This window comes from Pararge aegeria, chromosome 21, assembly GCF_905163445.1.
Source record: "Pararge aegeria chromosome 21, ilParAegt1.1, whole genome shotgun sequence".
NCBI classification, from domain to species: Eukaryota; Metazoa; Arthropoda; class Insecta; order Lepidoptera; family Nymphalidae; genus Pararge; species Pararge aegeria.
The window spans coordinates 13,411,651-13,434,493 of record NC_053200.1 but is presented as its reverse complement, the minus strand read 5'-3'; the positions used below and the strand labels follow the sequence as shown (position 1 = coordinate 13,434,493).

Genomic DNA, 22,843 nt, shown 5'->3' with positions numbered 1-22,843 from the left:
ATAGTTGAATGGGAGAGCGCTCGTTTGGCTGGTCGTGGGGAGCCGGATAGGGTTGCCAAAATAGTTAAAAATAATTGAGTATTACTTAAGTTTATTGAGTAATATTCTGGTGGGTATACTTTTGCGTATGTAAATGTATGTACTTATATAACCTCAAAGTTTTAATTTTAATGTTTTATTAATAACAAAAGCTCTGAATTGACTGAAATGAATTGTCGAAAGCTCTGTATTAATTTAAAAAGCTGTGCTCTAAATGCAGACTCGGTTATGACGATACCAAAATGAGAGGTATTTATGGTATCTATAAAATCTACAATTTTGTTTAAATATTGACGATGAAAAGTATATTTGGGAAATATAAACTTTCCAAAATTGCATATAATTGAATTAAATTAAAAAGCTACTAAACAAAGATTACATAAATATAAAAAAGTTTAAAGCCTAAAATCATAACATGGATTGTAGGTCACTTCAAGAGTATTATCATTCTAATTTCTTGTATAGTTTGTCAAAATATAATCTCAAACTATTAGTCTTTTACACTGACCTCTGTGTAATAGTGGTCAGTGATTTTTTAGTTAAATGTACTGTTTAATGGCACCCGTTTTATCAATCTGAATCTTTTAAAATTGTATAAGAATGACAGACAGAGGTCTCGGTATACCTAAGGATTTTATCCTAATTCTCTGTGAGATTTTCTCACTAAATAATTGATGTTCTGGGAGTTTGTGGCAACCCTAGAGTCATCACCATCTCGTGCTATCGATCTTTGGTTAGAACTCCCTTGAGTTTCAAGTCCTTCGAACTGAATTAGTGGCACAATTTATGCTGCGGGACCCCCTTTGTGCATTTAGCCTTTACGTGCGCTTGTGTGAGCGGTCATTGTTCTTAATTGGTTTCTTGTAGGTTCACATGGCCGTAGTTTGTGCGTATATGGTAAATACCCATGTTCCTACTGTGAATGTACACCTTAAGCCCATTTTGTCACTGGGTATCATATCCTATCATGTCCGGTGTGCAAGGTACCGGTGTAATTACAGGAACATGAGGCACACACACTTCATATCTACGCCACAAGTTGATGGGCACAGGTCAACATTTGCAGGATGTGTCCATCAACCTGTCTCTCATGCCCTGCGAAGTTTTGCTCTGTTTATAGGCTATGCTATATGTTTTCAACTTACCATCACGTGAGCTATATACGCAGTGGGCAGCGACCCTGCTTTCTGAGCTCAATTCAACCGTGGGTTCAATTCCCACAACTGAAAAAAACATGATTGTTTTTCAGTGTCTGGGTTTTTATCGCTATATTATAAGTATTTATGTGTATTATAGTCTTTATAATATTCAACAGTTATCTTAGTACCCATAACACAAGCTAAGCTTACTTTGGGGCTAGATGGCGATGTGTGTATTGTCGTAGTATATTTATATTTTATTACTTTTATTATTTATTTATTTAAACTCTTTATTTGTACACCACAACACAGTAAGTAAAATAAAGGACGAATAGAGAGAAACACAAAGACGAGTAGAATCATTTTTTCACTGTCGATAAGGCGTCCTTTACGTCCTTCGTCCTAACGTTTTTTTCAAGGTACGGGTAGACAATGCCTATCGGTGCCCGATAATTCGGTCCCCGATTTCTGACGTCATCCGCACGTGCGCTCACACCACGTTCTCGGAAGCGTGCGGACTAATCACCGTCCGTAATCCTTTCACTCCAATTGTCGCGTAGCCGAGCTTCGGCCTAACATGAGGCGCCCTCAGGCCGACGATCCCTTCGCTTCCTCGAGCCCTACGGTTCCAGGCAGAGCCCCATTCCGAGGCACGCCAACAAGCCGGCGTTACGCTGTTAAAATCATCCAATCATCGCTAGGTAAATCAGCTGCATACAATCCGAAAAAAAAATATCCTCAATTCCATCCACCTACTGAAAAATTTTAACCGAAATATCTAAATAATTATTGGCCTCACCGGTAATCAACTTTACTTGCACATTCTAACCACTCGGGCAGCGAGATAGCTACTAATGCACGTCTCGGCAAACATTCTAGTTTAGTCGTTCAAGTCATTGGGTTTATTGTCGAGCCTGTATTATTACTATGTACAGGTTTTAGTTTAGTTTAGCTTAGTTTAGATATCAACTAATAACTACACAGGTTTTAAGGTTATTTAACAATTTACAACGAGTTTATTATATAAAAAACAGGTCCTATAAAAAACTGTTTTTTAGCTCCTTAAAGAAAATTAAAACTGCATCTTTTAAAAAATACTTTTGATGTACTTTTTTACTTTGATGTATTTTTATCTTTAATTATATCTTTTTCTTGGTTGCTGTTTTTGATAATTATGTATGTACGTATCCTTTTCTCCCACCACTTATAGCCTCACTGCTCTGCTCAACGCTTTTAAAATTTCTACTATTGTAAATTAAGTGTATTTTTTCGGCAAGTCTATGTTATAAGATTGTTGTTATATGTATTAAGTTACTTCTATATAATGACTGTTTTTACGGAAAAAAAATATAATTTTGGGCAGATGGCAGATTGGTGGACTTCACACACCTTTGAGAACATTATGTAGAACTCTCAGGCATGCAGGTATCCTAACAATGTTTTTCTTCACCGTTTAACCATTAATCATTATTCAGTTAGTTTGGTTTAAACGCAAAAAAATGTTGCCAAAAAAAATTACGCGACAAAATATACCTAAATACTCTCCTTTACCAGGATCCCCGAAATCCTTTAAAAAGAAGGAAAAAAAAATCTTCCTACGATAAATTGAAATCCTGTAACTTTACGTTTCCTAATTAAATTCAAACCCTCTGACAGGACAATGCCACCATCATTCTTTGAGAACACGCCAGACAATGCTAAGTTATCGCTCGGAACAAGTTTCGAGGGATACTGCTTATCTTTAAGTGCGTATAACTTGCCACATGGCGCATTTTAATGCTTTTTTTGTTTTTTTTATTCCACTACAAGTAAGCCCTTAACTAAAATCTCACCTATATTAAGTGATGATGCAGACTAAAATGGTAGCGGGCTAACCTGTTAGGGAGTATGATATACCCATACTCTGATACGAACGGAAAGAGACCAGGCGTAGGATCGAAAGCTTAACGTGCTCTCCGAGGTATTTTTTATTCCACTACAAGTTGGACCTTGATTGCAATCTTACCTGGTGGTAAGCAATGATGCAGTCTAAGATGGTAGCGGATTAACATGTTAGGGAGTATGGTAGTCATACCCCTAATCGGTTTCTACGCTACATCGCACTGGAACACTAAAACGCTTAGCGGCACGTCTATGTCGGTATCTAGCCGCGGCCAAAGCCTCCCAGACCACCACCAGACCAAAACCATCAACTCATATGCTCGGTCCGTCAATTACAACTATAAAAGAAAATACAGCTAGAATCATGTCTCCATTCGTAGCGTAACAATTATATTTGCATGCAAATTACTTGCATCAAACAATTTGTTTACCAGAGCATCCGCGTCGCAGGTTATATTCGCTAGCATGACTGTAGCTTGAGAGCGCGTACTTAGCTTGGAATTTGCAAGTTTCATTTACACGTTTTACATACGAGTTAAAAAACTTATAAACCTGCATTTTACAAGCATGTTTAAAGACTACTGAAGTTGTACAAAATTTGCATACAAGAGACTTGTAAGACGCGGATCTTAAAGTATCTTCTCCGTAACCTACAAAGAACTCCCAACGTGGCATCACGAACACTTCGTCGGACTAACCATCCAACCGTATGGATGAGGCATTAAGTTAATACCATCATAAAACGAACTCACCCTCCCCCCCTATCCGCCATAAAACGAGGTCATATAGGGGAATGGGTGTGTAAAATGAGAGCTCTAGTTATATTGGGTAAAAGCTTTGGACGATTACCAGCTCGCGTGCGTTCTATTTCGAAGTGATAATGATAACTGAATAGGCATTGGGTACGTGCCTTTAAGGCTGCGCTAACCTAACTTCCCCGTACCATTGGATGATAATTCTTATATTGTTCTAGATCCTGAAATAAACTTAGGTGGATATGGATGAAGATTAGAAACTTATAAGCATGTAAATTAAAAAACCCCTCTTAAAAAAGGGATTTTAATATTTAAACTGCATGGTTTTCAGGTGCAAATAAGTACCCGTATAGATTAACCTGGTTTATAAATTATATTAATTTTGTTAAATGTAATATCGCATAAGCTACTTTGCATCTATTCCTATATCCTTTTATGCATGTTATCTGGATGAGATATACGTAGCGGCCACCAAATTGCACCTCCTATGTAACTCGCTCTGTGTATTCTTAATTTCTGTAATTTTTTCCGGTGTTGAACAATAAATCTGTGTTAATGAACATTTTCATTCATTCGATTACGTCTATCCCGGAAAATATGAAATACAAACAACTTGCTTTTTCCCCACACTCCAGACTGGATCTTTCGGCTAGCGTACTCTTAAATGCTCCAGAAGATAACAATAGCGGTAGAATTCGTTCTCGTATCGTCATTCGGTACAGCGTCGACGTAACTTTAAAAATGCACTTTAGGGGTGTTCGAAACAAAAAATTAAATGAAAAAACGTAAGGTATGGTATATAGGTAGGTTCACCTAAGTAAGGTATTTGAAAGATTTGTCAGTTCGTTTGTCAACTAAATAACTACGGAACCGAATTGATGGGATTAACGGACATTATACTATGAAGTAATCTGGGCTTATTCATATTGTGGAGAAGGCTGAATTTATTTTGGTAAGCTTATTTCAGTAGAAAAAATTTAATTATCTACCCTACTTTATACTTGTTATGGGCAACTGTATAACTGATCTTGATATTTTATTCTTCGGAACTGCCTATTTCACAGATGACGGCCGATTGGCGCAGTGGGCAGCGACCCTGCTCTCTGAGCAAAGGCCGTGGGTTCGATTCCCACAACTGGACAATGTTTGTGAGATGAACATGAATGTTTTTCAGTGTCTGGGTGTTTATCTATATATTATAAGTATTTATGTATATTATTCATATAATTATTCATCAGTCATCTTAGTACCCATAACACAAGCTATGCTTACTGTGGGGCTAGATGGCGATGTGTGTATTGTCGTAGTATATTTATTTATTTATTTTATTTTATTTTATCATTATATGCGCTTTTGAAACTGATCCGACCTTATAACAAGGCATTTCATTAGCTTCTACGGAAGCAAAAATTCCATACATTTTTTTAAAACTGTTATATGGTCTAGGGGTTAGCGTGCGGATAACGAAGTCCCGGGTACAATTTCAGGTCGGGCAAATTATTATTTGTAGGTATTGAGTTTTTCCAACGTGAATTTTTTACTGCTGGGGCGAATTAGGAAATGGGTTCGCTGTCGAAAAATTCGTGCTTACGAGAGCATAGCTGCCAGTTACGGTTGTTCTAACAGGCAATAAGCGGAATTCAAAGTGCATATATTATTATTAAACTCTTTATTTATATACCACAAAATTAACATTTTTAAAATATAACAAAAACAGAAACATATTTAAAGAAGTAGTAGTACAAAAGGCGGCCTTATCGCTTAATAGCGATCTCTACCAAGCAACCACCTTAGAATTAGGAAAAAAAAAGAAGAGGAGAATAGACTGCTGGTGGTACAAATATTAAAATACATACACGCGAATAAGTACATGCCAATACATAAACTAGTGTACACAAAAAGATAAAAAGTAAATAATATAATTAATAAATAAATATAAAAATAAACTAATATATATAATAACAACACTTACATATTTAAATACTTTAACATACAATAAATGAATACAATATAACATATATTTCACGTTTATGCAAGTAGCCTTTTTTAACTGTCGGGTCTCTGGTTATAGTGACTCTACCATCGGTTCGGAAGGCAGATTCTACCGAGAAGACGCCGGCAAGAACTTAGCAGTTTCTTTTTGTAACATCATGTTACAGTTTAGCAACCATTTTAAATAAACATCTAGCCGCAAAGGAAGCGTAGCTTGTGTTACAGGTACTTAGAAAACTGATGAATATTTTTATGAATAACATACAGATAAACACCCAGATACTGAAAAAAAATATTGTTCATCACGCAAAAATTTTCCAGTTGTGGGAATCAAACCCACAGTCATGGACATGGACTCAGAAAGCAGGGTCGCCGTCCACTGCGCGAGAGTAGATAAGCGAAATTCAGTAAAGCATAATTATTAGTTTGAAATTTTAGTAATATAATCACATTGTAATGTTTTGTTCCGGTCTGAGTCTTTGAAATTATAGGCATATGAGGTTTTTTACGTTGATGGGCACAGGGCGTTCACGTTGCAGTTTTCCTAGCATGACCAGTGAAGTGTTGCTTTGTTAATAGACGTTGGTTTACCACTTACCATCAGGTGGGCCATCTGGTGGGTGGGTCCGGCAATTATTACTTTTGTTACGTAGACGCGAAGTCGCAGCCAAAAGATAGCTGGGCGTAAGGTAATGTACAGTACTATAGGGAGTTGTTTTTGTAACGTAGACTCGTTGCTTTTAGCCTTTTAACCAGCGGCCGTACGTTCTGATTAGAATGTTACGTATACGTTATGCGATGTACCAACATAGTGGTCTGATCAAAATGGAGGCTGGTGGCCAGATCCCCTTATTAATAAACGTAGCATAATAACTTTATGAAGAAATTCAGCAGAAAACTATTAAAATTTGCGAGATTAGCAAAAGTCCAAAATTTCAAAGTTTTCGAGGATTTTTGAACGTTTTGTAATGGCCTCGTTAAGAGTGGGGTTCAAAGTGGCGTGCAATTCATATATGCACTTATGCCCTGCCTACCTTTAAAATTTCATATCACTCGTTTATGAAGATTTTTTTCCATTTTATGCTATTTTCCAGCTTCAATAATCACGCCACTGGGACTTCTATATGATCTATTTACGCATTACGTATGTGGGTTGACCTTGGATTACCACCCAACCGAAAACACTTTTTTTTTATTTCTAATTTGTTTTTGTGTGCATTACATTATTATTTGTGTGCTATGACATATGGAGCAGAGACATGGACCCTTACAAAGAAGGTGGTGCACCGGCTCAAAGTGGCTCAGCGTGCAATGGAAAGAGCGATGTTAGGTTTGTCTCTATTAGATAAGATTCCCAACGTAGAGATTAGAAACCGAACTGGAATCACTGACATCGTCAAAGAGCAGCGGCCCTGAAATGGAACTGGGCGGGTCACATATGTCGAAGGGAGAACGGGCGGTGGAGCCGAATGCTTCTAGATTGGCAACCGCGCACTGGACACAGAAGCATCGGCCAACCACCAGCTCGATGGAGAGATGATATTGTAAAGGCAGTAGGGAAGAACTGGGTGCAGCTAACCAGCAATAGATCGAGATGGCGTGCAAATGAAGAGGCCTTAGTCCAGCAGTCGACTGAGATAGGCTGATGATGATGATTTTTATTTATGTTTAATTTATACACTTTATTTGTACACCACAAATAGTAAAAAAAAACAATGGACACAACAAAAATAAACTTAAAAAGTAGGATACAAAGGGCGGCCTTATCGCTTAGTAGCGATCTCTTCCAGGCAACCTTAGGATTAGGAAAACCAAGGGAAACCGATTGGTGGGGTGTATTATTACGAACAATTACACACTAATACTTATCAAGATTACACACATAAAATACTAATAATAATAAATATAAAAAATAATAAACTAATATATACTAAAACATACTTAAATATGAGTAAGAGTTAATCACTGTCGTCTTTATTGTTCAAGATAATGGGCTTTAACAGCATTTTTGAATATGTCTAGTGACCTTGACTGTCGTATGCTTATTGGGAGATGATGATGATGAAATTATTATTTGATTTTATTTGACCTAGGTAGGTACTAGGCAAGCGATTTAGCATTATTGTACGAGCCACGAGGCAAACAATCCGATTAGGGGTGTAGGTTTAACTCCACTACTTTACCCCTAACAGGTTAGCCAGATACCATATTCCGCAACTATGTTAACCAAGAATACAATATAGCCTTAGATTGAATCAAAAGCTAAACTGTAGTAGAATTAAAATGCTAAAATTTTTCCTTATACCTACGTAACAAAAGGGTGTGAGTAAAAAAGGTTATACAGTGCTTTTGGGAGTCATTAAATTCGTAACGAAGACTAATATGGGAGCCCGCTGAAGCCTTTTAACCAGTGGTCGTACGTTCTGATTAGAGTAGGTACATGATGTACCCGCACATGCCTAATGGTCAAGCCACATGGGGGATAATTATGTTAGATCTACCGCAAGATAGAAAAATGATTGTAAATGTTGATGTTGGGAAAGAGCAACTGCTGAGTTTCTTGCCGGCTCTTCTTGGTAGAATCGGCTATCCGAACCGTTGGCAGAGTAAGTACAAACATAGATACTTGACGTTTCAAAAAGGTTGGATAGAAGCAGGCGTTACTTAACGGAAATCTATGATATATGAAAATTAAGCTTAATTTGCTATACTCTGCAAAAAGCAGGAGAATCTGTATGGTGTGATTTATAATTTCTTCAATCCGTACCAAACAGATCTTTGGCAATGTACCCTCTACGCACGTTTCGCTCCGCATCCTCAGGAGACGTTGACTTTACAATGAATGATTGTTGAGAATTTATACACGGAGTATAATAGCAAATTAAGCTTAATTTGCATAAGTTTCAAAACGGCTTTATCAAGTAGGCCTACTTGAAATAAATGAATTTGGAATTTTGATCTAGTGAGTACTGCAAATAATAAAAAGATACGTTCCCAATTTCGGCGTATACCTTTTTCTCGAAATTGGACCTACCCAACTGGATCGTGTATCCTCGGTATATGTACTCGTCCACAATTTCGAGTGCAGAGCTCTCGTCTATTACTGGTTGGAACGAAACATAAGCGTTAGACATAATTTTCGTTTTGGGTCATGTTCATACGTAGGCCCAACTGTTGAGAACGTCTGCTGAGGTCATTGAACATCGTGATAAGTCTTCCAGATATTCTCCGATTATGAGTACATCGTCCGCGACGTAAATATGATATACTTGCCGTATATGTATGTGGTTTATATATATGTATATGTGTGTGTAAATATATAAATATATATATTTACACACACATATAAATATATATAAACGTATGGAAGTAATTATAGGTGGACGAGTAGGTTAGCCAATATATTCAATTGATATTTATTTAACACGTTTTTTTCATATGACAAATCTGGGCAACCCTAAAAATAAGTATTATAACCATATTCTGAAACGAGCATGTCAACAACATTAAAATAATACTGCTTTAAGCGATCCCATACGTCTGGCTATCAGTTTTAGTGGTTATTCTTATGCGAAAACCAACCAGTGGCATTTTAATTTCTATACGTGACGGCGTTACATCGGCACGTCTTGCTGTTTGTCCAAAGTATTAGACCCATTAGTTGGTATTGCTCCAATAGATACTTGGCTAATGGTCACCCTTCTTTCGAACTCTTATCATGTCACGTGCAGGTTTTAGGGTTCCGTGGTGCAGTGGTCGATAAGTGCTTTTACAAAACTCGTATTGCAGAAGCTTTTTTTACTTTATATCAGCTACGTAAACGTATAGGCGTGCATACAGGTGCTTAAAGGTAGGCCATGCATGGTCATTTATATCTCGTACAATACCAACTCTGAAGTTTGTCTAGGCCGCAGATTTTTACACACTGTATAACATTGTGTAAAAATCTGCGGCACAGACAAACCTGAGAGTTGGTATTGTACGAGATATAAATGGCCTATACAGTGTATATATATACGTAGTGCGTTAGTATATATATATATATATATATATATATATATATATATATATATATATATATATATATATATATATGCGTTAGTATTCCGTGACTCCATTTAACACAGATATGATTGTCACCGCGTATTTTTATACGTGGTATGTATGTGTTAAATTTTATCCAATAAGTACCTTTACATAAAAAAGCCCAACAAAGCTCAATCGTCCAGATAGTTAGATAGTCATATCCAAACGAGATTATAGTAATTTTTACGTGCTGTATTTTCTATTTGTTAAAAGAATAAGGCAGGAAACATCGACCACGTTGATCTTCAGTCAATAAAGGCGAAGCATAAATCTTCTCTATATAGTTGGTACTAAGCCTAACTAAAACAGACACACACAACTGCGCAAACACTAGCGAGACAGATTAAAAAACAACCCCCCAAAGCTACGTTATCATTTAAAATAAACTGCGCGTATCGAATCGACCAACTAGAGGGACCCCGACGCAGATTTCAATGTTTTACGACAGTGCCATTTTAAACGGACCTCCCAACCTCCCCGCGGTCGTTATCCGCACCGATCAGAGAAGGGGGGGACGTATAAAATTGCACGAGTCTAACTATAACGGACATGCGGTAGGGGTGCCATCAATTTATTTTTAGTGTTAAATATTAATATGTTACAAAGCTCGGAAAACAGATGGAGCTTTGGATCCCAAGATGCAAAAATGGCGATCTCGCAACGATAAATTCAGCGTTGGTCGACCCCTTAGTAGGTTGACAGACGACATCAAACGAGTCGCAGGAAACCGCTGCGTAAATTGCGTGATATTTGAAACTACTATGTGGACTACATGGACTTCTATATGTGATCTAATTTTTAACACGGTGTATATAAAATTATGTAAAGAAATAAAAAAATGTTCCTCAGCTGGAAGCAAATAGATAAATACTTTCTAACATAAGTCAAATTCTCAGTGAAAATATAAGTTCTGTTCCGAAGCCGTTGCTTTAATAATTAGCATATTTTACTACGTATTACGTAGTCCCGGGTCGTGCCAGAAAATTTAAAAAACAGCACCGGTATGGAGTCAGAACTTTGTGTGGTCCATTCCCATGCCTCGGAGACATATTACCGGTGGCAACCCTAGCCTCTCCCCTCCATTAAGGCGCGCCCCGTGTATAAAACGCGTAATAGAATTTCAGTGATGACATTCCCCCCCGGCCCATCTAACATTGTTAGTGGTCTTGGCGCGCATGCGTGGTGCCATCACGGAGCACCAAGTGCCAAGTGCTAAGTCCCTTGGCAATCAAACTTGGACCCCTTTAGGACCGGCGCAGATTGGCTGGCAGGGGAGTTTGAGGTATATAATATCCATCCCCATACAACGTACAGTGCCAAGAAAGTCGACGGGCGCACCGTGCACCGGTGAGATATATTGTTCAATACTTTTCTCCATACCTCAGCCTAGCAGCCTAAATTTGTACGATGATTAGTTTTGACTATCGATACACTGTAATCTGTCATCTGTCATCAGAGTAAAGCATTAGAATGTATAGAAGCATGCGTTACTTTGCGGAAATCTATGATATATTATGAAAATTAAGCTTAATTTGCTATAGTCCGCGAAAAGCAGGAGAATCTGTATGGTGTCATTTATAATTTCTTCAATCCTTATACCCCACCCAAACAGATCTTCGGCAATGTAGCCTCTACGCACGTTTCGCTCTGAGAGGAGACAGATGAATAATTGTTAAACGAATTCAAAACATTCAAGTGTGTATGACAACCCTATTGAAGATAAAAGACCGTCATGCGCATAGTACCTAAGCTACGCGACGCGTACCTAATAAAGTGAAATTAATCACCTGATTTGAAATTTGCATGTGATGTTAGGGCTGTATCTTTCAGTGAAAACTGAGGCACTAAATTTTTGGCAGTACTTTACTCAAAATCTATTAGCCTTTTGGATTCCCAGATATGCCTCAGAGGCAATACAAAATGGCAGAGCAGGCAGAGATCGCTTTTAAGCGATAAGGCCGTCTTTTGTATTCTACTCCAGGTTTTGTGTTTCTATCTATTCGTCCTTTATTTTCCTAACTGTGTAGTGGTATACAAATAAAGAGTATAAATAAATAAATAACCCGAAGTTAGTCGTACGAGGTGACTAAGAGGAGAGCTGGCAACATCTTCCTCTGTGCTGCTACTATCTGCTGTGATCACCAACTCGTTTGCCCAGCGTGGTGTTTATGGGCTATCCTCCAGTTGGGAGAGGCCCTTAGTCCAGCAGTGGAGTGTAATAGGCTGTTGATTATGTTTTTTTTTTACTTGATAGACTTCCGCTTAGGGTTGCCAGACGGTCGGAAATTGGCGGGATTCTCCCGAATTTTTTTATGTCCTCCCGACTCCCGACAAAGCAAATAATCTCCCGAAAAACAAGTTCGATAATTTTCGTCGAACGAAACATGCAAACAACACACAAAAAAAAAATTACAAATACTTATGGCAAGAACGAAAACAATAAACATGCTCATTCGGTTCTTATCTTATGTGTCACAAAAACCTACTATGTTTTTTTTTCTTATATCTACAGTGCTATGCAAAAATATGTTTGTTCACTTAATATATTATGTATAATTAATATTATTCACTTATTTTTTTATTTCTCCCGACCAAAGCCGTAAATTCCCGAAAAATCGGTCATTGATACCGATAACAGGAAGAATCGATCTGGCAACCCTACTTCCGCTTGACAACTATCATGCCTAATGTAAAGCAATGATGCGGTCTAAGTTGGGGGGCGCTTGCCTAGATGATGCCTATTCTATACTCTTGCCTTGAAGGCATTCGAGTTGTATGAATCAGGAAACACCAAAAACAGGTAATGACAACCACATAAGCATGATGCCACCGTTCACGGCGTCTCGCTGTGATGAAGTAAACCTTACATTCTTCTGGTTGGTTGCTTAATTAGGGCGTAAAGTAATGACAAACATACAAACACACTTTCGCATTTCTAGCATTAGTATAGATAAATAAATAAATAAATATACCACGACAATACACAAACCGCCATCTAGTCCCAAAGTAAGCGGAGCTTGTGTACTAAGATAACTGACGAATATTTCTATGAATAATATACATAAAAACTTATAATATACATTTTTATAAATTTAAAATGCGTATTATAATTTCGGAACCGACAGGATTTGAACCTGCGACTCTCTGGCAATCGCGGCCTGAGCGCTTTCTCCAATTAAGCTACGGCTATCCTACCGTCGCGTCGATGCCGAAATTAGTATATGCCTATCACATCAGTCTTATAGCGACTGTAGCGTCATCTAGTAGGAAACGTTGCAGTTTCGATCTACTTTTTCAAAGGTACATATTACAATGATCCAAGTGTAGGTAAAAACACTAATAAAAGTTTTAAAAATTATAAAATACATATAAACACCCAGACACTGAAAAGCATTCATGTTCATCACACAAACATTTTCCAGTTGTGGGAATCGAACCCACGGCCTTGGACTCAGAAAGCAGGGTCGCTGCCCACTGCGCCAATCGGCCGTCACATAATCATGAAATATGATTCGATGACTCAATAATGGGGGCATTTACGTATATAAAATTGCCTTCAACAAACATAATTAAATAAAATTAATTCATAATTTAAACACCCACTAAATTGATGTACGTTTCCACTAATGAGCGCGAATTCGATTTATTAAATTATTTTGTGCATCGACAAATTATTATAAATAACTCGATTTGTTTCCTTTTATGTATATACCATTGGATTATGAATGTGTATTTCGTAATAAGTGGTACTAAAGTATAATCCATTCCTATGCATACCCTCTATGCAAAAGCAATATATATATATATATATATATATATAAGTACATACTTAAATATTATAAAGTTATAAATACTTGAGGGTAGGCTTTTTATAACTCTTACTGGACATTTTGTTCATTTTATATTCATTAATGTTACATTCATATATATTTTTTTCATTGCATAAGGATATGCAGATGATATAAAATGAAGAAAATGTCCAGTAAGAGTTATAAAAAACTTAAGGATAGGCATTGTAAGAGTTATAAAAAGCCTACCCTCAAGTATTTATAACTCATACTGGAGATCTTCTTCATCTTATATAATTTGCATACCCTGTGCATACTCTCTATGCCCTGTATCCCATCATCATCATATCAACCCATTACCGGCCCACTACAGAGCACGGGTTTCCTTCCAGGGTGAAATGGGTTGTAGTCCACCACGCTGGCCCAGTGCGGATTGGCTGATTTAACATCGGGTTGAGAACTTTTCGGAGAACTCTCAGGTTTCTTGCGTTAAAGCAAGTGATATTTAATTGCTTAGAAGAGCTAGTGCTGCGTGCTTGGTTTCGAACTCGGCCCCACGAAAGTTCGGCTTGAAGTCGTAACCACTGGGTTGTCATCGCTTGATTACGTCGCATCCCACTGTTGGAAATCCTCGCCTATGGAAAGGCTCCAAGTTACCCTGAACTTTATTGTTTGGCGAGTTTTGATGAATTCTTATCACATTTTAGTGATATTAAGCGAGGCAGTACAACATGGTCTATAAGCGGCTGGTCTCCCTAACAAGTTAGCCCGCTCATGAATGCATCATCACTGCACCAGCTGAGATTGCAGTCAAGGGCTAACCTGTAGTGGAACACAATAAAACGGGCAAAACTACTCGGTGTACAGCATCCTTACTCCTTACGTCTGTGAAGTGAGTTTGTTTGTTTGTATGTCATTCTTCCACGCCCTAACTTAGCCACTGTACTTGATTTTTGAAACACGTACGCGTACATAGAGCTAGTTAAAAATACGGAGAGTAACATAGTTTTTTATATTAGAAAAATAAACGGATCCCACAGGATTTGCAGAGACGCGCAGTTGACGCGGTCAGCACTAGTAAGATTACAAATTGTAAAATTGTAACTGATTGTTTATTTGAATGATTTTATATGTTTTACTTATGTTCGACTCCACCGTACAGCTTGCATACTTTTTATTACGAAAAAACCCACGGGATAAAAAAAAAACAATGCGTATTTAATCGCGGGCAACTTATAAATAATGAATATCTAATATTGTATATAAGTTTATTATGTACTAGATATGCCTTCTGGTTTTGCCCGCGTAAATTTCAGGACGCAGCGTACATAGTCTACACCTATAGTCATACATGAGATTTTCGACAAACATTTTTTTATCTGTCGTAAAAAAAATATATATTTTTTTTATAAAAAGTACCCTATATTACTTCTGATACCTCCAACAATACGTGTACAAAGATTCATGATGATCAGTTAAGTAGTTTTCGCGCGAAAGCGTAACAAACAAACTTACATTCGACTTTATAATAATAGGAGGAAGGAAGGATATAGATATAGTAATTATGTATAAATATATAGGTATATTTTTATGTGTAAATATTTATAAATATATTTATGTGCACCAGCTACCTCTCGTCTTGAGCTGTGTTTTACGCCACCGGTTGCCTGGAAGAGATCGCTATATAGCGTTAAGGCTAATTGTGTAAACTAGATATTTATAATTTTTGCTGTATTTTTATGTGGTGTGCAATAAAACTGTATTCATTCATTCATTAATTCAAATAATCAATATTTAGACACCAAAATTAACCCTAAAGAAAAACAGCAACATGTGGTCCATCATCCGAAACGGGTGGGGTCGCCAATCCGGTCATCGCCCTCTCCCTTCCTCATTCAAATTCGCGGCATATCGGGGCAAGGAAGTAATTGGATAATAATGCGGGAGCGGCGCCTCCCCAGGCCCGGGAACTTTGGTCAATATCTGGACTCCACGTTTGGCAAACTGACAAGATCTCGGTAGGTACATCCTACCTACGTTTATCATCCAATGCCTATTAATGTCGTACTTACTACTGGGGATAGGCTCTTCGATCAATAATCTGTACTAATATTAAAAATACGAGAGTTTGGATGGATGGTTGGTTACTCAACAACTTCAAATCGGCTGGAAGAAACTGGATGAAAAATAAAATTATATTCTCTGCAAAATATAATTTATTAAAATGCAATATATAAATATATAAATGCAATTAAATTGCATTTTTAATTTTTATTGGATATTGTATATTGTTAATTATTTTTTTCTTTTTCTTTTCTCTAATTTTGTAATCCTTAAATGTATTACTATGGGCTTTGCCTGAAATAAAGAGATTATTATTATTATACTTTGCACATTTACTGGTTACTTTTTATACCGGAAAAATGTTCGCTTCCCACGGATTTTTGGTTTTGTTTGTTTTTCACGGAGCGAGATCGACATGGTTAGGACGTCGCCCTGCTTTTGGGAAGGCCGATTTCAATCCCCAATTTTGGTTTTGATATTATTTCATTATGTACGGAACCCTTCGTGGGCGATTCCAACATGCACTTCGCGGGTTTTCTTGAAATCAGTTAAAAACAAAACGATTTACCGAATCAATAGTTGTTGAGGTGTAACTCGAAATTCTCGTTTTATGTTTGCTTGGCCGATTTCAAAGCTCGAAACTCGTTTGGGCCCACGGCTGTATCCATAAAAGATAAGCGGTTATTAAAATTTTTCATACAGCAACACTGATATTGAATACCCAAAGATGTGCAGATCCTAAAAGAGTGATTACATTAGACAGCGATATATTTTGTCTACGCGAAAATTAACGCTGTGTTATGCACGATGGAATTGTTGCACCCAATTAAACAACTAAAATCTTATGATAAAGATTAATGCTAGCTAACAATTTTTCACTGTATCCTGTTAAAAAGCTCTATCATCAATCAACCATCAGTAGCGGTGATAGCGCATTGGGTAGGAGCTCGACTTTACTTTCGGGGAGCCGAGTTCAAATCCCAGCACGCACCTCTAACTCTAAGTAATGTGCGTTTTGAGTTATTAAAATATCACTTGCTTCAACGGTGAAGGAAAACATCGCAAGGAAACCTGCATTCCTGGGAATTCTACATAATGTTCTCAAAGGCGTGTGGAGTCCACCAATCCGCACTGGGCCAGCGTGATGGACTACGGCCTTAACCCTTTCTCAATGTTGAAGGAGACCCGTGCTCTGTAGTGCCGGGTAATGGGTCAAACACCCCTCCCAACGAGAGTGTTTGCACATAGTCACCGAGCTGGGTTGCTGGTCGCAGTAGATGAAAGTCGTAGCACGGAGGACGTTGCTGCTCATTCTCTCTAATATTCTCTAAGTCTAGGGAAGTGGTGGGTTGGTCACAAAGAGTATTCTGATCAGCTATCACAACACGGCAATATAAATTATACATGGTTGATGATCCCATAATGTAATAGCAATTTTTCGATTAGATCATTCATTAATCTACGTATGGTGAGATTTAACATTGCCTTACTATCAGATCAGCAATCGTGTGCACATTATACATGCATAAAAGCACTGCTTGGCCAAAATATATTTATAATCTCTATCTACGATGGGCTCAGTCATTTAGTATAACCTGATTGGTCACAGCGTTCGCTAGTCAAACTTTTGCACACGCAAGTGATCAGTTGTGATTAAGTGCTGACCTTATATTTAATGGCGCAAAGGCTACTTACAGAAAATACAATTTGTCATGCAATGCGCTGTGTAGCAGCCAATCAACGTGTGCTTGTGAGCTACATAAGCTTATCTAGGAGTAGGTATATCAACGTGCATAAAATCATAAAAACATAGTCATTGCATTGTTAAGGAGTGAAGCGAGATGTTATCGGATGGTTTACACCGCTGCGGTCGTATGCGGTGCCATATTGAAATTAATTTTCCTTTTGTTTTTTATTTTTATTACAACGTATTGTTTCCGCCAAGTGACGTTGTGGAGGAAATTTCTAAACAAGCAGCCAGTTAGTTTGACCGCTGGAAAATATGGCACTCGTCATGTTTTAATGAATCTAAACAAAATCTTTGGATATTGAGGCTACCGGTGAATTAAAAATGTGGAATAGCTAGTAATAACAATTATTGGCATTGAACAAATATAACGGCAACGACTTATTGGTGCTAAAACTTTAAAAGAGCACCAAACGCGCGCATGAGATAATCTTGTATTGCCTTTATGACACTTCCATTTAACTTAATAACCGTATCACCGTTCTAAGGTTACTAACGTATTTTCTTACTAAAAAAACAGGATTCAGTTTATTCATGTTATTTATTCAGTCGACTGACAAGAAATGGTCATGAATTAGTGACATCTGCATATCGTCTGCGAAAGGTACAGGGGTCATTTGTGGGATTGAGTATACGCTTTTATAATATGATTCCTAAGGTAATTTTGGACCTACCAATGCATAAATTTAAAGCATATGTTAAAACACATTTATTACAGCGAGGTTACTATACAATTGATGAATTTCTTAATGACAAGGTTGCTTGGAAGCTACCGGCTCCGCTTTCATCTCTCACAAGATAGAAAAATGTATGTTAAAATGTAAATTATTGATGTTGGGTTTCTTGCCGGCTTCTTCTCGGTAGAATCTGCCTTCCGAATCGGTGGTAGAGTCACTACAAACAGACAGACTTGACGTTTCAAAAGTGCTTATATTAGGCCTACTTGAAATAAATGAATTTCGAATTTTGAATTTTGAATTCATGGTCCTCAGCAGTTCATGAGTTTTCTAAGAGATGGCGCTGTTTTGTTTGTGGGTCGAATTTGTGTGAAACATTTGATTCTTATTATCGATGGTTTCTGGTGGGAATAAAAAAAAAATTAGACACAACGTAGACAAGAGCTATTATTACGTACTTTTAGCCAAACCGGTTTAAGCTGGTCTATCAGCGAAAGTTAGTTTTCTGTCCTCATAGAAGCATTCGCATTTAGTGTAATAGAGCTTTTTGTGACAGCGCTCGTCCGGGGAAGTACCTACTACTGCCATGCTTATTGCTGCTGTCTACCAGCATTGCTGTGTTCCAATCTGAAAGGCGTAACTTCCAGTGTAATAACAGACACATGAGGCTTATAACCTTCGCGTCAGGTTCATGGATACAGTGTGGCACTTTGTAGGACTGTTCCTTCTATGCCCTGCGAAATGTTGCTTTGTTTATAAACGGTGGTTTTCCACTTACCGTGTGGACTATCTGCTTAATCCGTCAATTAACGATAAAAAATAAAAAGAAAAATGTCGCGGCTGTTTACCTCTTGTTTTTCGTTCTAGTACGAAGCCGTCCAGATTGGGGATCAGGGGTAAGGGAGTAATAAGATATAATACTTTATAGCGTATACATCTGGTGGAAAAAAAAAACGCCTAGTGAGACCAAGCCCTAATGAGTATATAATTTGTTTTTGGTTTGAAGACCTTGCACCTTCACGTTGAACACGGTCTTCCTGTTTCATACTTTTTTTATAACTTCAACCACAAACCTCATTCTCACATTGTGAATGAAGGTAGAAACTCGATAGTTTCGGTAAAAAGTGTAATTTTACATAGATTGATGCGGTAAGACCGTAGCCGCAGTAACGGCATCATACGTAATAGGCTCTGGAACTCTTTTAGGCACTGTTTAGACGTAGCGATTTTTGATTCAAATTCAAATTCATTTATTTCAAGTAGGCCTACTTTATAAGCACTTTTGAAACGTCAAGTATGTATGTTTGTGTGACTCTACCACCGGTTCGGAAAGCAGATTCTACCGAGAAGAGCCGGCAAGAAACTCAGTAGTTGCTCTTTTCTCAACATCAACATTTACAATCATTTTGCTATATTGCGGGAGATAAGAGCGAGGCTGGCTGCTTCCAATCTACCTTGTCATTGAGGAATTCATCAAATGTATAGTAACCTCGCTGTACTAGATGCGTTTTTACACATTTTTTAAATGTATGCATTGGTAGGTCAAGAATTTTCTTAGGAATCATGTTGTAAAAGCGTATACTCAACCCCACAAAGGAGTTCTGCACCTTTCGCAGACGATATGCAGATATCACTAATTTATAACCGTTTCTGGTAAGTCGATTGTTAATTTCAGCTTTTGATTTATAAAGAGTAATATTTTGCCTCATAAAGACTATATTATTATAAATGTACGTGCGAAGCTACTATAAGAATATCTATTTGTTTAAATTTTTCACGAAGCGATTCGCGTGATCCAAGTTTATATATTGATCGTGCGGCACTTTTCTGTAGTATAAATATACTTTCAATATCTGCAATAACCTGATATCCTGACTTTTACATAAATTAATAATAAATAATTATACTACGACATTCACACATCGCCATTTTGCCCCAAAGTAAGCGTAGCTTGAGTTGTGGGTATTTTTACAGATAAACACTCCAGACACTGAAAAACATTCATGTTCATCAGAGAAACATTTCCCAGTTGTGGGAATCGAACCCACAGCCTTTGGCTCAGAAAGCAGGGCAGTCGGAAGTTTTGACAACAAGACAAACAGGTTCTTCACCCGCGTTTACACGTTATGTTAACAAACCGTATTTTTTTTTTCTGGAATAAAAAGTAGCCATGTTAGGTTCTCTTCTCCAACTCTATGCCAAAAATCAAGTCGATTAGGTTGCTTAGTTAGGGCATGAAGTAAGGGCCAACAAACGAACAAATATACACACTTTCGCCGCATTTATAATATTAGTGTTAATTATGTGCCTAGGTTGTAGAAACTCTATTCCCGCTTTTCGATTGATTATTTATTTTCGGACTAAGATAACTTAACTATATCTCTGAGCGTTTAGTGTGAGTTTTATAATAATTCAATGTTTGTTATATGATAGACGCCAAACATCATGAATTACTCTAAACAAATTTGGTAACGCCTCTGTTGCGTCTATTGAATTGAAAACTGATCGCCCTGATACCAAGTTATTGTAGTTGCTACGTCTGCACAGCGCCTTACACGACATCGTAGGAGCGTTAGATAATTTACACCGAACTTATATGAGAGGATAATATTATTATAATAACTAATAAAAATTAAAAAACAAGTGTCACTTTATATTAGTTCACTATTTTACCATTGCGCTATAAGAAACTGTAGGTTTTTTGCTGTGGTACGGATAACCAGGTCTTTGGTTTTAATCCTTGGTTACTTCTTCCTGTTAAAGAATCCTCAGTAACAGCCCGCAGTTAAGAAATTTGAGGTTTTATCTGTCAAGCCTCGTAAAGCACGTTAAGCTACCCAGGTTATTATAACACTAATTTGTGATAATAGTCGTTAAACCTACTCACCTGCATTGGAGCAGCGTGGTATGGTCTGCGCCTTATATCAGAGTGGGTTTAAAAATTTTGAAAACTAATACTGTATTTGCTGTGACTCTACCGTTAGTTTGGAACGCTTCTTCGGATACTTTTATCTCTTTCTTAGTGTCTGAATACAAAATAAAACTGATCTTACCTCGTTACTAAGCTGAGCTTCTGAATGGTTTGTCTAAATACTGTTTTAAATCTTTCATGATTTTGATTATTGCACGAAAGTCACGTTTTTGTATTCTCTTTGTAAAAGTAGCTCTGTTTCTTTTCTCTCTCTTAGTGTTTGTATACTCATAGTTCTCTATGAGAGAAGAAACAGAGCTACTTTTCAAAAATCAAAATCATGAAAGATTTAAAACAGTACTTAGACAAACCATTCAGAAGCTCAGCTTATTAACGAGGTAAGATCAGTTTTATTTTATCATAAATGTTGTATTATACCGTAAATCACCTCGTTTGTTAGCCAGAGTTCATTAGTAATGTTGGAACAAAACACAAAGCAAGCAGTATCTCAAAGTCAATACTTGTCGAGGCGGTGTGTATACAAGAAATTCCCTGCCACGATAAATTTATGTTGGTGCGTGTGTAAAGATGTATAACCGGGGATATATTACACCCTGATATTATCAGGGTACTTACGATTTAATAAGCTGACATATAAAGAAAAGCATTAAAAATACCTTCTATGTATGTGTTTTGTAGGGTTTTTTATGACATAACGCGTCCGAGGAAGTGCTACCGCGATTCTCGAATCTGCCGCCAAGTAGCATTCATTGTTTTTGAAGGCGTGGTCGCCGGTGTAATTACAGGCACCTACGCCTATGTTTTTTCAAAAGTGTTTATAATAGGCCTACTTGAAATAAATGAATTTTGAATTTTTTTGAATCTCGTACTGGAGATTTTCTTCATTATATAGAATGAAGGAAATCTCCAGTACGTAATCTGCATACCCTGTGCATACCCTCTATGCACGCCACTGACTAAAGGGCTCACCCAATGGGCCCTCCCATTGGGTGAGCCCTTTACCCATAATCCTTTGCCCATAATCACAACGCTGAGCTGACGGGTTTGTGATCGCAGTAGATGGTAGTGGTGGCACCTATTACCTAAATCGCCTCGTACGGCACCCGGGAAAACAGGGTGGTGACAGCTGTATTCTCATCCAAACACTTAATAATAGTTGGTCCGACAGAACGGCAACAGAACCTAAGACCTTTCGGCAGTGCACGGGTAGTGAACGTGTGACATTATTACTTCTAGGTCAATACTACAAAAGTCAATGGGCATATTCATGGTGTTTTTGTTAACCATTCGTTTAATTCAATTGAGTTCGCACGTTTTATGAAGTGATAATACGCAATCGTTAAATAACTAGTGATATTTTCTTGCGCGTTCCATTCTTGTATTCAAAGTGATTGTATGTTAGAGACGCGTTTGGGTTCCTACTCCCACAAACCAGTATCAAATTGTATTTTATATCCTTCTTTTCAGCGAAAGAAAAGTACAGTAAAGAAAAAAATGGTTATTAAAATAGCTATTGTTTATTAATTGCTTTCGTGTACATACATACGAGATTACAAGCCGAGTTTCAATAAATTTATCGTAATTATTTTTATTCCTATACTGAATATATGTTATTGTGGTGAAATTAAATTATTATTAATAAAATAGATTAAAATAGCTTAATTAGTGTTTTAATTTCTTCCATTTTCAGTTTTTTGGGAAAATAATAGCTTCATAGCTTAATATAAATTTACTGTGAGATGG

General features: G+C 37.3%; 1 protein-coding gene across 2 annotated transcripts in view; it reads left to right on the top strand.

Moving 5' to 3' along the window:
• The window catches only part of LOC120633013 (zinc finger SWIM domain-containing protein 4-like), a 108,396-nt gene that overhangs the window by 35,166 nt on the left and 50,387 nt on the right, over window positions 1-22,843 (top strand). The gene's annotated exons all lie outside the window — the stretch shown is intronic.